The sequence below is a fragment of the Castanea sativa genome, chromosome 4 (assembly GCF_040712315.1).
Source record: "Castanea sativa cultivar Marrone di Chiusa Pesio chromosome 4, ASM4071231v1".
Taxonomy (NCBI): domain Eukaryota; kingdom Viridiplantae; phylum Streptophyta; class Magnoliopsida; order Fagales; family Fagaceae; genus Castanea; species Castanea sativa.
Window position 1 is genome coordinate 47,402,460 of NC_134016.1, and position 14,513 is coordinate 47,416,972.

A 14,513-nucleotide genomic window follows, 5' to 3' on the forward strand; every position below is an offset into this window, starting at 1 on the left:
ACATCATGTAGAGCAATACATGTACTTGCAATACATCATGTAGAGCAATACATGTGCTTGCAATATCTGTTCTAGTTTTTCTTTTTATTCTGTATAGCTTAGCATAGTTGCTGAACACAAAAGAAATAAACTGTAAATGTGGCTCATATCCTGGTGTCTTGTGTTGGCCCTTTAATGGGTTGTTTTTGATTCCTCAAATTTCTTTAATTGTTGATTTTTCAAATCGTAAAGCTGCAATTATGCAATAATAAAGATATTACAGAAAAATGGGAAAGAAAAATGCCACACCATGCCTGAGAGGAAGCATTGGATTACCAATTAACTGAAAACAATGCTATTCCCATCAAAGGACACAGATTATTTAAAAACCTTTACAAGCTGGTTGTACCATGCCCATCTTTCATAAGATCTGACCGCCCTCAACTTTGGAAACCTCCAAATTCATATTCCTAGAATTTCTGTAGAGAATAGACTTCACAAAATATGTTAAATTTGTGTACCTTATAGCATTTCATTCTTTGTTTTCCCTTACAAAGTTTTTGCTTTAAAATGAGGTGAGAGAAATCTCAAACCCTGGGAGTCACCTTGTCTCTCCATGGTTAGTCCTGTTGTTAAAGCTTGTTGAGCCACTTTCCTGGCCCTGCTAGGTTGGCAATTTTACATCATGCACCACTTCTAGAGCCCAAAATCTTATTGTTGGGCTACAATACCAACCATGTCAATGAATTCCTAATTTTTTTCACACATTGAGGTCAAAAGTTCAATGAAGTTACATTGTCTTTAACTAGTCTTTGCAATTTAGTTTAGTGGCAAGGACATGCAGGGGAAAAAAGGACGAAATAGAACTTGCTACCATTTGGATTTGGAAAAGTTATTATAAGAGTTCAAATTTTGTTTCAATATCTTGTGTATTAGAGCAACAAATGGTTTTGTACAAGGCAGTACTAGATGAAATGAGAGAACACTTGTCATGAACACATCATATTTGTACAAAACCATTTGAGAGAACACTTGTACAAAACCTATTTTTGGAGGACAAATGTTCTCTCATTTCACCTATTTTTGTGTATTAGAGTAAGAAGATTTAGAGTATTAGAGCAACAAATGTTCTCTCATTTCATCTATTAAAAATTGCATGCTGTGGTTTTTTCAGTTTAATTTTCTGTTCATTTCTTTTTACATAATGTCTATAATTTCAACCAACATCAATGGATAGTGGTTAGCTTAAAAGAAATATTGTTGCTTTAAGTTAGTGGAATATTTTTATAAAAGGTTGATGATACATTCTTAAATTACTCTCTTCTTGGTTAGCCGCCTTATTGAGCCCAATTTTATGCATATTGCCTTCCTCTGTAATGAATAAACTTTTTTTTCTTTTTTCTTTTTTGTTTATAATATAACCTGGGGTCTTTTTTTGGGGGGACAATAACTTCTCTATTTGAAGGAAACGATATGTATATTTTAAATAAGGTATGTCTAAAAATATATTTTATAAAGAAAGTAAAAATTCTCTAATAAAGACCAATCATTTTTCTGTTGTATTATTCATTTTATGTTAATACTATCAAAACCTATGACTTTTGAATGGAATTAAGTGTTTGTGATATTTGCAAAAACTAAGGGGACCGTTGTATTAAATTAGAAGAATTGGGATGTACAACACAAAGGATTATCTATATACATATAAGAAATATAAAAAACTTCAAACCCATGGGAGGCAACAGCCACCTTGGCCTCCCTTTGCTTAACTTGTATTGCCCATATTGCCTCAAATAAGGTGTTCAGGATGGGACACATGTAATTTCAATTTTTTTTTAATATTCTACTTAGGAAGAAATAAATCTTCATCTTCCTTTTGGGGTACTGTTGTTCTCTTGCCAGATACTATTCTATCTAGATGTAATATGACCTGAGCATTGTTACAAAACCTTGGGAACTGAGAACTCTGATAATTTCTTCTTGTTACAGTCTGGTTTATTGACAATCAATCATCTTTCTATACCAATTATGCAACTGATGAAAAGACGGCAGACAATTTCCTATGAAATAAAATAATGTGTTTCTTGTAACTTTTGCATGTAACTGTTTAGTGTGTGTTTTCCCTAAATTTTGGTTATTGTTGGTTTTGTAATTTGGTTTTGATCATATGGGAGTAATCAAGTGGTCACTTTGCTCCAAGTTTGGTTTACATTTTCTTCATTGTGATTTTAGTTAGTATGATTTAAGGCTCTCCATATTGCTGATTTGTTACATATGACAACATATAAGTAAGATCAAATGTAGACTAATATTATGGTTAGTCAAGTTGGAGCAAGTTCTCTGATTTTCTAAAGTTTGAGTTTCGTAATGAACTTCTCAAACTAATGATATTTATTACTTCTTGTCTAGTTGAATCTATGAATTCTATACTCGATCATGTTTATCTTTTATTTCTTCAACTGTATGCCTAAGAAAGTTCAAGGAAGAATGACTTTACCTTTGAACTTTAGTATCACTTCATACTTGGTAAAACAAATAATTACTTTGGAGTAGGTAATTAATTTTTCATAGGGTTGGTCTTATTTAATGAATTGAGCAGGGGATAACTTTTCTTTCTACCATCATGTCATGTTAAGGGCTAGCTCAAATCAGTTTCTTGAATTTATATCCCTTAGTCTTTGGAGCTTCCGTGTAGAAGTATCAAATAGCCTTCTCACTCTTCCTCTTTACCAAAACTCCACTTCTGTTTTCCTCTAAGTTCTTTGACTTAAAATCTTCAACATGGATTATAGATTTCATTGATATTCATATCAAAAACAGCAAGGGCTCCCAGAAATCTTCACAAGCGATTGAGAATCTATATTTTAAATATTACTTGGCTTCCCTCATTGCTTATTTAAAGGCAAAATCCTGTTACATTGGTCTCGTTTAATGTAAGGGTGCCTATTTTGTCAGTGCAGATTGTTATGTCCGACCCAGATTGTGACTAGCCAACACATAATCAACATGCACTTCACAGAATAAGCCAAAGTACAGTCACAACCAGTGACAATACCAACAAGTGCATTAAAATATGTTGGTGCTGCCCATCCCTCAATACATCCACCCTGATGTCTCTACTCGTTGGGAGAGCTTCTCAAATTGCCTGGATTGCTTGAAGTTACAAACAGCAGAAACAACAACAACCAGAATGGCAGCAACGATAATACTCCCACTACGATACTACCCATCTTTCCAGCCATGATGTTTGACACCTAAGGCAGAGAGAGCATAGCACAGGTTGAAAGTAAAATAACAGTGGTGTCCTTGAACGCTTCAAAGACATAACTGAGGAGCTTTTTGCAGATGCCTTTTGGTACTTACTGGCAACATAAACATTCTTTCTATGAATAAAATCAGCCATATTATCACTAATATCTCCCTTTATGTCTGTTTCAAGAATCACTGCCAGTGCTTTTACTCTACCAGAGTGACTCAAAGCTTGAGAGTTCTCATTCCTCACAATGTCAAAGAACCTTTTTAGATCAACAATGAGAGAGGAAATAGGTTTGTCATGCAAGGGCTTCTTTGCGTCTCATAAACAAGGGATGGATGCTGAAGTTATGGGTCTAATCTGAAGTGTAAACAATTAGTATTTACCAATCAAAATAGCAATGTGACCGCTGAAATATGTTTATGAAGCAAGGGCTAGGGAAACTAAGATAGGGATCTTTGTTTTATGATGGTTCTTATGATGTTTAGCCCTAGGGTGACACTGTTCTGGACAAGTTAACAAGATGTTTAGTGTGGGCCTCTCTTTATGTGTTCTTTCATTTTTTGGCCATAAGTAGATTTTTATTTGATATCCTACTTTGGAAAAAATTAAACTGCAGATTGTGTTACTGTGCCTTTGGTTATTTTCAGGTCGTCTGGATACTTTTGTACTATATTAATGGTATTCTTATCTAATCCTTGATTTTGTTTGAAAATAGGCTATAAAGGAATGTTATTAACCATTTATTTGTAAAAGTTAAAGAAAAAGAGGAAGTGCCCCCGTATGGCTTGTGTCAATGAACTCTTAGTCTTACCTTTTTTAAATATCAAATTAATTGAGTACTATTGAAACTTGATACTAAATAAAAATGGCTTCTAAACTTGATCTTCATGGCTTGCAGCATTCCTTATGCAGCCTGTTGCATTGTTGGTCTATTGATACCTACAGTGTTAGAGGTTGCTCAATGTGTAGATTCACCTATTTTGCTATCTTGTGGGTTTATCCGAAAGAATCATAATCATCAAATTGTGCTCCGAATTGGTTGTTGAGGTGTCTTATACTTCCATGAATGCTATTATATGTTTGACAATGTGGTTGGGGGAAGATTTAATAGTTTTTTTAGGCATGTATTAGAATAAATTCTTGGTTATGTGTGCAGGTTTGTTACTCCAAATGTGGCTCAGATTAATGCACCATGGTTTGGATGAAAAGCAAGTTGTTTGACTCGTCTTGTTCCAGACTTCTATGATAATTGGGTTGTGCTTCTTCTCAGTCCTTGGGAAATCAAGACCATTGGTCACAAATTTTTACTAGGCAAGCAGATTGTCCTCTGGATTATGCAAAATGATAATCAAATGTAGTTTGTTATAGTTTCCATTGTAGCCTTGCTATACATATGTGGAATATGAAATATTGCACATGACTTAATTACATTTTCTTTTCTTTCATTACCATAACATCAAAATTTTTGAATTTGCCTTTGCTGTGATCCTTTATGATGATTGGCTTATGACATCTCTATAAAGATTCCTAGCAGTCTATTTGGAGCAGATGTGGTTTAAAATTACTTCATTTTCATTTACTTTCATTTTTTTGGCTCTTCTAGCATTGAACAGAATTCTTAGCCCACTTTGGGGCCATTTGATTTTATTATACGGGTGATAATGACCCAGTGGAAATTATTCCATTTTAAGTGATATTTTCCAATAAAATCTGTCTTTATAGAATATGCAAGCTCTAGATTTTGAGCACTCCTCATCTTTAACAAAATTCATTATTTACTTCTTAAAAAATGTGTTTGATTGTTCACTTCCTTTGGCTACTCCCGTGGTAAAACAGTTGAGATGAACAAAGAGTATTGTCTTAGACAGGAGTGACTCCTCATTGATTTGAGAAAATGATTGATGTAGTAGACTTTCGAAGTTTTATTGATTTGAGTCTTTTTAAGTTCCTGAAATTGGGTTGATTTTGCATGGCTTAGTTTAACAAAAGTATGTGGAAGATAGATAGCTATTGATTTAACCTGTGTGGTGCAAGTTTGAGCTTTGTTTGGTTAACTTGTCAGGAAAGCTAGGCCCTTGTTAGAAAGAATCTGATGGAGGATTGCTAGGCTCAACTCGCGCCACATGGGGGGTCGCGGACTTTGGACTCTAGCTTTGTTGGGCCAAGTCCACTGGGTTAGCCTCACAATTTCCTTCTTCAAAAGGCCATTAATTCATTTTTATTATTAGAGATTCTTCTTCAACGTGCAAGGAAGTAATAACTTTTTATCATAATTTCTGTACAGCATAGACTTCTAAATTTTTGTACCTTGTAACATTTCATTCTTTGTTTTCCCTTACAAAGTTATTGGCATAAATGAGGTGAGTGAAATCTCAAATCCTTGGAGTCACCTTGTCTCTCCATGGTTAGTCCTGTTGTTAAAGCTTGTTGAGCCACTTTCTTGTTGAGCCATTCAATGAAGTTACGTTGTCTTTAACTAGTCTTTGCAATTTAGTTTAGTAGCAAGAACATGGAGGTGAGAAAAGGATGATATAGAACTTGCTACTGTTTGGGTTTGGAAAAGTTATTATGAGAGTTCAAATTTTGTTTCAATATCTTATGTTCCAGGCTTTGAAATGGAGCATAAATTTCACAAAACCTATGCATGAGGATTAATGCTCCTTTGTCCTCCAAAAATAGTTTTTGTACAAGGCAGTACTAGTGTTGTATGTTGTGTAGTTATATATTTTCTTCTATTGAGAGTTGTTAGGTGTTTGAGAATTCCTATACATAAAAAAAAAATGGGGATATTAAAATTTATAACACTAACACTTGAAAAGATGCTATTCTCATTGTTGTCTACCTTGCCTAATTGCTATGAAATGCATCACTTTACAAATAACTCTTTTTCTGCATGAAGATCCCTGGCTCTTGGCAGAACCTTACTCTTTCTTTCCATCAGCACTATCAGAAGCTTTCTTTTCACTGTTTACTATCATACATCATGTCCCATCTAGGTGACTGGAGCATTAGATGGAAGCAAACTTTGTCTATATTGAATCATTAGTAGAGCCTCTCGCATGTACTAGGCTCACATGTTTGTAGATCCCTTTTCTGAGTATAATTTTTTTGTATGAGATAATTTCCTCTGTATTGAATGGATTAAGGACAAATTTTGTGTTTAAAATCAATTAATAATATTTTATCAAATTAATCAAGTAGATGAGGTGGAAGTAGTAGCTACTGCCTGAGCCTTGGAGTTTTCCCTAGAAGTTGGTATTTTGCAAGGTGATTCCAAAGTGGTCATGAAATCTCTTGCAGATGAGGCGCAACCATTGGCTTCCTTTGTACTGTTATTAATGCTTACTTGGATTGAGGGGTAGGGACCGGGAGTATACATATATATCGGCCAATAAGTCACATGGTTGAATTTAATTGTCATTGGAAAAGATAATATTGTTTGTACTAAATTGAAATCTTCAATGCAACATGTAATTGATTTCTTTTTTTTGGTGAGATAAACATAGAAACGACATGTAGTTGAACTTCAGGTACAACACCTAAGTAATTGTATTTGTACCTAAATTTTGCCCATTATAAAACAATGATATTCCCCATTAAAGGAAAAAGATCATTTAGTAATCCGGAAAGCTGATTGTACCATACCCATTTTTCATAAGATTTGACTAGCTCCTCAACTTTGGAGAACTCCAAATTGATATTCTTAGAATTTCTGGACAGTACAGACCACAATTTTTTTTTAACTTTTGTTCCTTATAACCTTCCCCCCCCCCCCCACAAAGTATTTTATTGGTTTTAAAATGAGTTGAGAGAAATCTCAAATTTCCATGCTTGGTCCTGTTATTGAAGCTTGTTGGGCCACTTCCCGATGCCCGATATGATTGCAATTTTACACCATGCCCTGCTTCTAGAGCCTAAAGTCTTATAGTTGGGCTACAATACCTAGCATGCCAATGAACTCCTAATGTTTCTTCTCACACTGAGGTAATAATTTGATTAAACTAATCTTTGCAGCTTAGTTTAGTAGCAAGGACAGGAAGGGGGGAAATGGACAATATACAATCTGCTACTACTTGGGTTTAGAAAAGTTGTTATAAGAGTTCAAGTTTTGTTTCAATAACTTTTGTACTAGGCTTTGAGATGGAGCATACATTTCAAAATACCTGTAAATCAGGAATGATGTTCCTCTGTCCTCCAAAATGCCTTGTACAAGGCAATACTGATGCTGTATTATGTGTATGTACATGTTTTCTTCTGTTAAGAGCTGGGAAGCACGGGTGCGGCATTTGGGCCGCCGCACCCGTGTCCAACGCGGGGACGCGCAGGCGACGCCGCTGCCTGCGCGTCCGTGCCGCGTCGGGCATTAAAAAAATCATTTTTTTGGCGCGATTCGCTCCGATTCACGCTGATACGGTGCCGATTCGGGCCGACGCGCGCTGATTCGGCCCGAATCGGTCCGTATCGAGCGCAAACCGATACCGGCAAATTGGCCGATACCGGCCGAAATATGCCGATACCGGCCGAAATATGCCGATACCGGACGAAATCGGCCGATACCGGCTGAAATATGCTGGTACCGGCCGAAATTCAAAAAAAAAAAAGTGTAGTAGAGAGAATAGGTGCTGTTGAATGGCTCTGGAGCATGTTGTTGGACTTGGATTGGCGGGAAGTATTTCTTCAACTTGCAATCTTAAATTTGATCAATCTTAAATTTGAGCAATCTTCCACTTCCATATCCTATTGTTCTTAAATTTGGTATATATTTATATAATGTGAAAAAATTATGTTTAGCAATATATTAAAAATATAAATAAAAATATTTTTAATAATTTTTTAATCGCCGCACCCTACTTTTTAAAAAATTGCCGAGTCCCGCACCCACTCCTGCACCTGCACCCGAATCCCGAAACGCACCCGTGCTTCATAGGTTAAGAGTAACCGTTAGGTCCTCAAGAACTTTATTGATCAAAGCATGGGGACACTAAAATGAATCACACACTAATAACACTTGAAAATATGCTATTTTTGTTGTTGTCTACTAGGCCAAATTGCCATTCAAATGGATAATTTAACAAATAACCACATGTAGAGAATTCTTCATTACGTTTCTTGCACTAGCAGAACCCTACTCTTTCTATCAGCACTAGCAGAAAGGATTCTTTTCACTGCTTACTATTATAACATGGACTGGGACCATGTTTGGAAATTATTTCATCCTTACAATTATTTGTTTTCTTACCATCTTATAGATTTTATCTCATGTATCAGGTTGAGAATTGAGTGAGACTGGTGATACTTTTTGGTTTTTAGTGAGCTCAATTTTTCTTCTGGATCAAAAATGGTAGATTCTATGTTGATGTGCCAAAATTGTGATCAATTTAGTGGTTATATTTATAAGAAAAGAGAACATTTGTATGTTAACACTCTTAGATTCTGTCCATGTGATAATTTTTTTTCTTTGGATAGGGAGCATGTGATAAAAATGTACTGTTATAAACTTTAAGCTAGTAATATTGAGAGGAGTGGAAGTATGATTTTCTTTTCTTTTTTTCTTTTTTGGTTAAAAAAGTATGCTTGTCTTTTCTTTTTTCTTTTTGGTTAAAAAGTATGCTTTTCACCATTGCTGTGAGTGGCATATATCCTTTCTATTAGTTTTCTTGAAATGACGTGGCATTATATACATTTTTATTTGTGAAACACAAAGTAATAGGTCCTATGCAGAATGCTTTTAATGACAATCAATCTCAAGGTTAAAACTTTTCTTTTTTATCTGTATTTGATAACGACACACCATGATATCAAAGATTAATTGCTGAAATCATAATATTACTGGCCCCATCTTTGTACTAAAGAAAGAGGCAGTAGGGCAATTGGATGTGAGAGTCTATTTTGTTATGACTCTATGACCACTTTACAACCCAATTCAGTTCTTTCTTCAAACTTATCTCATTCCTTATTTATTTCATCTTAAATGTTCTTTCCCTCTGCACACCTAATCTTGGTCTGCAAGTCTAAATGCCCTAAAATCATGGATACATATCAGGGAGAGTGGGGTCATTGTGATAATAGATATTGTTTAAGTCTCTTGTCCTTTCATTGTTGTTATTTGGACCTCTCATGGCTTGGCCTACCCAATTATTTCCTTTACATATTGGGAGCTTTAATTTCCTTTTCTCACTCTTTGAATCTCAACCAACAATTAATCTTTTTTCAAAGCTGGAGCTTGGTCCTTGGAATCAATCTGTTGAGCAGCCAATCATGTACAAATAATACGAGTGCTATGTACTCAGTAACTGTATGTCACAAAACAAACTTTATTATGTAATGATGACTTTATTATTTTTATGGTTCGGTTAAATGCTATGCTGACTATTAACTTTTCTTTTATGTAATAAGACCAGCTTTCATTGTCTTCCACCTATGCAACAAAGGTTTACATCAACTTGGATAATCAGAAGGATTACATCCACTGGGATTCTGAAGAAGTGATAAAAAATAAGAGGACAATACACGAAATTATAAAATTTCTTGAGCAATCAAAATCCCAGGTAAGTTAAAAATCTAAATAAGTATTTGATTAATGACAAAGTTTCATGTAATATACTAATAAAAAAATTACTTAGGAAGCGATTTTCTATTGTATGGCTGTCGTGAAAAAGGTAAATGCTAAAAATGGATGACATTATATTTCATGCACTGATTGTCATAAAAAGGCTAAAACAATTGGATCTACATTTTGGTGTGAAAGTTGCAAGAAAGAATTTTCTTTTCTAACAATAAGGTTAGTTCTAGTTTATGAAAAAGATTAAAATATATTACATATAAAATATATATTGTAGAAACTTACACATTTGCCAAAAACTTCAGGTACAAACTAGAATTACATGTCAAGGATGAAAGTGACAGCACAATATTTGTGGTATTTGACAAGGAAGCAGAGAAAATTGTTCGTATTCCTGCTACACAAGTCTGTACTATAGAAATAAAGGTATAATATTTATAGCTTCATGAAGTTAATGAACTTATCATGATCTTTAAGATTTCCATACATCTTTTGAATAATATTTGGTATTACGAATGAATCTTTTGATTATTTTTATGTTGGACTTGGCTTTTAGGCCAATGATGTTTTGTTTCTAGTTTTTATATTAGATTTTATATTGGCTTTTCATAATAGGGATATGAAGTTAGTTTGCCTTCTTTTCTGGTTTGGTTACATATATAATTATTTTTTCTTGAGGTCTTTTTTTGGCGATGATATGGATCCTAGTTCAGTAATATTTGCTTAGATCCATAATTAGTTTGGATTCAGATCCTAGTTTTTTTTTATGCTCAAACCTTTGAATACCGGAAGATCTTATGTACAGTGGTTTGATCAGTACTGTTCTTTCTTTTACCTCAGGTAGTATTAATGGTTAGTTGTCTGTCTGTTACCTCAGGAAAATGCCTCTATTGTAAGAAAAGTTATTGGGCTCTTGTGTTTGCAGTTTGCACAATAACTGGGTAACATGTTATTATTGATCAGTCATGATTTATAAGTTGCTTTTTAATTTTTTGGATAGAATTCAAATTAGGGTCTTAGATCTGTTGTTAGAATTTTTCTCATTGGGTGAGCATAGGGATACTGTTAAGAGTTTTGATATGAAGTTGGAAGATTCACTAGCATCAATGTTACGTTAAGGCTCACGGGTTTGGAAGATTCAGATGTTTGTGTAAAATGCTGCCTGTGAGGAGAATACCAGGAGACCAATGCTTGTGTTGCTGAAAAAGACTAGGAGCAGTTAACTGTATGCTCCTTTTAAACCTTAAAGTGAGACGTGTATCAAAACAGTGAGGAAAAGGGATGCTTATAATGCTGAACTAGTTAGGATTAAGCTGAAAAGGGTGAAGAAGAGTTTGGACGAATGTTCTATGATGATTAATCATGTGTCAAGGGAAAAAAATCAACCAAGAAAGCTTAACAACTAGCTTCAGCCTGTTTAAAACATAAATCAATCTAGCTGGAACAAAATATTGAGCTTGGTGTGATGTTTTGTTTGGGATAAGATCCCTCTTCCATTGATTCCTCTAATAATTCTTCAATTTTGATTTAGATGCAAGACAATGATAGGGAATTGGAGGGGTTTCTCGATAATCTGAGTAGATGTTTGAAAGCAATCACCGGATGCGTTGCTTTAGGTGCTGCACTTTAAGGCTCTAATTTGTACACTTAAAAAATATGCAATGAGCGTGAGGGACAGCAGCCAACACTTACGTTGCTTATAATACAATGAAATCAATATGAGAAGGGAAAAACTTGCTTATAATTTCTTAAGTTAACAATAATTATACAACAAACCTTGTCCAACTTTCTGAGACAAACCAATAAACACATACATTGGTTGGATTGTAAAATTTTTTGTTTCTTTGAGTGAACTAGTGAAGTATTTGTTGGTTTTTAGTGAATCTATTATCGCTTTAGTAGCTTCTTTTTATTTAAAGCATTTCTGTACTTGTGAGATTATTACTGGAATTAGCAAGTTGATATTCCACACACGTAAAATATCAAAAGGAGTTGTCATGTTAGGATGATCTTAATCAAAAACAAATTTCACGAATCTTTATTTTATTTTTGGCCGAATAAAAAATGCAGTAATTCTTGAAGATCCCGGCAGGTAGGTGTACAAGCTGCAATTTAGTCTAAACTTCTTGTGGCTTTTGTATTCATGTTAATGTGATGCTGAAATAAGTTGATGGAATGTATTATTCTATATTATGTAAATTAAACATTATTTTTCACTTTTCTTTTCGTCATTTCTGTTTGGATTGTGTTTTATGCTATCAATCTTCCTAGAGACTAGTCTATACTCTCTAAAGCTATTACAACCCCCCCCCCCCCCCCGGCCCCCTTTTTTTTTTTTTTTAATCACTATTGCAGCTTATCTTTGTTTTGAGATTTTGATAGCACCCTATGGATGATTCATACCTGACCAATTATGTGCACTTGCACTAAGTGGTTGGCTTCTATTATGATTTGTGATTTATGATTCAAACAAGTGGTTGTATGCAACAACAGGGGTACTCCATTCTAGCTAAGAATGATGATGAGGATAAATAACATCAATTTTGTGGATGGCGCTTGCAGCAAAAGATGTATATGACTAGCAACGTGGATAAGCATAAAAAGTTACTGTTGGAGTGGTTCCTTATCCAAGGGAGGTGTTGGATTAATATAAGAGTTCAGCCAATAAATTCCTAGTTTTTAGGAAGAGTTACCAGATTAAGTTATTAAGATTATTATATGTCCAGTTATTTTATTTATTTTTGTCATTGTAATTATGTTGATAATTAGCTTGTAACATTGTTTTTTAACAATGAGATTTGAATTCTTGTAATTTCAAAATACATATGTAATGTGAATTTGTGTTTTTATTGCCCACTATTACTGAATTTAAATTACACAGTAATTCCCTTGTTCATAACTATGAAACAAGACCATTAACTATAATAAAAAGCTGAGGTAGGTTAATTTTAAGCTTCATTGCTACACTGCAATTCTCACCTTTGCTTTCTATACCATTATTAAAAAAAATGCTTCATATACCATTATTGAAAAGAAAAAAATCACAGAATTCAACAAATCTTCTAAATGTATTTGAAGGTTATCATACTAAAATTGAACCATTTCACACCAAGTGTTAATATGCATTTCCACTAAATGCTTTCAAATTCAAAGAAACTAAATTAAGATAGGGCATCTTTCTTTTAGTTCAAAAAACCTATACATTACAAGATCATTAAAGCTTTTCTTTGGAATGTAAGCATATAAAATTAGTACATAACTTTCAATGGGCTCCAAGTCAAAATGATTACAAAGAGAATAAATATAATAGAAAGTATCATGACAGTTTTTTGTTGACACTGTAACTTTCCATGGGCTCTTAAGTAAAATTTGAATAAGTCTGTTAATACAAAGAGTAGTTTCTTTCAAACTAAAGCTGTCTAAAAACAAATTCACTTTGGTAGAAGAAAACCAAAAAGTAAAACAAAGGACTCCTAAAAGAAAGCTAGGCAGCAAGGCTTCAATGTAGAAAGTATAATTGTTTCCACAAATGAAAGCATCATCAGACATATTTTTCAGCTATCCATTGAAATTTCCTTCTGAATTTTTGTAGTTTTGAGACCTTTCTCTCCACCTCTGCTCATTTTGCTTCTCTAAAGTCTGAACTTCTTCTGCATGATGATAGAATATCAATACTAAATAATGTATGAATATATGTATATATATCACACGATTAATACAAAATAGCATAATTGAAATTTACAGTTATTAATATACATCACAAGTGAACTCCAAAATGTGTAAGAACTATCAACAACACGTCCAAGAATGAGTCTTGATGATTAAATTAAGCTTTTCTCACGGCAATAAGCAAGTTTCATGAAAGGTCTATACCAAAATTCTTTAAAAATGACATTGTCTTTACATTGGGGAATTTTATCAAACAATTGGAGTACAGAATGAACCAGAGTTGTAAAATCAATTGGCTATGAATTCCAAAATAGCCAGAACAAAAATACTTCATAACACATCATTCTATCAAATACTAACCATAATCATCAAAGAGATCAACATGAGTATCAAAGGAAATCAAAGAAAAGCAAATACAAAAATTTAAAAATCTAGAACACCTATAGCAGAAAATTTTATGGGAAAAGAAAACCTGGGAATTTCATCTGACCAACAGAAAGGGAAAGTGCACTCACCCATTCATTGCTTGAATCTTGGACTGCGGCAATGAGCGGGGCAGTGGTGAAGTTTCCATCGCTGCCGAGTGGGAAGTTGGAAAATGGAGACGATGACCCAAATTCGGCAGGAAAACAATTTCTTTGGCGTGGGGGAAATGACCAACGACCCATGGAAGACATTTTGAATCTTTGATATTACTTCATAAAACAAAGTTTGGAAAGGTTTCAGGTGCGAAAATTTCAGTTCCCGCCCATTCACGTCTGAAATTTGAACTCTCTCTCAAAAAGGAAAATTTTGAATCCTGATGTCAAAAGTCAGAATTGATTGGGTTAAAGGGTCTGAGTAGTAAGCTGTGGTGGGGTGACATGGCAATAAACTTATGTCATCAATTTTTTAATGACCTGTCTTCTTCTTATTGGGCCAGAGTACAAGGTCAACAAGCCGATAATATTTTAGACTACTTAATAATTTATGAGATGGGTTCAAATTACACTTAGTGTAACTCTTAAGTTACACCTAGTGTAACTCTTAAGTTACACCTAGTGTAAC

General features: G+C 34.1%; 2 long non-coding RNA genes across 3 annotated transcripts; one reads left to right on the top strand and one right to left on the bottom strand.

Moving 5' to 3' along the window:
* The first annotated feature begins 8,517 nt into the window (after positions 1-8,517).
* Positions 8,518-12,609, top strand: LOC142631323 (uncharacterized). 2 transcript variants are annotated; one of them, XR_012843581.1, is made up of 4 exons: positions 8,518-9,530; positions 9,637-9,783; positions 10,103-10,223; positions 12,291-12,609. It is a non-coding gene; the product is annotated as an uncharacterized LOC142631323 (long non-coding RNA). The 2 variants fall into 2 exon arrangements; XR_012843580.1 differs by having other exon boundaries at positions 8,893-9,530; positions 9,632-9,783; positions 12,291-12,511.
* A 455-nt stretch (positions 12,610-13,064) lies between these two features.
* LOC142631327 (uncharacterized) lies at positions 13,065-14,267 on the bottom strand. The gene is made up of 2 exons (XR_012843587.1): positions 13,982-14,267; positions 13,065-13,447 (listed from the first exon to the last, which is right to left on the bottom strand). It is a non-coding gene; the product is annotated as an uncharacterized LOC142631327 (long non-coding RNA).
* Positions 14,268-14,513: the final 246 nt, after the last annotated feature.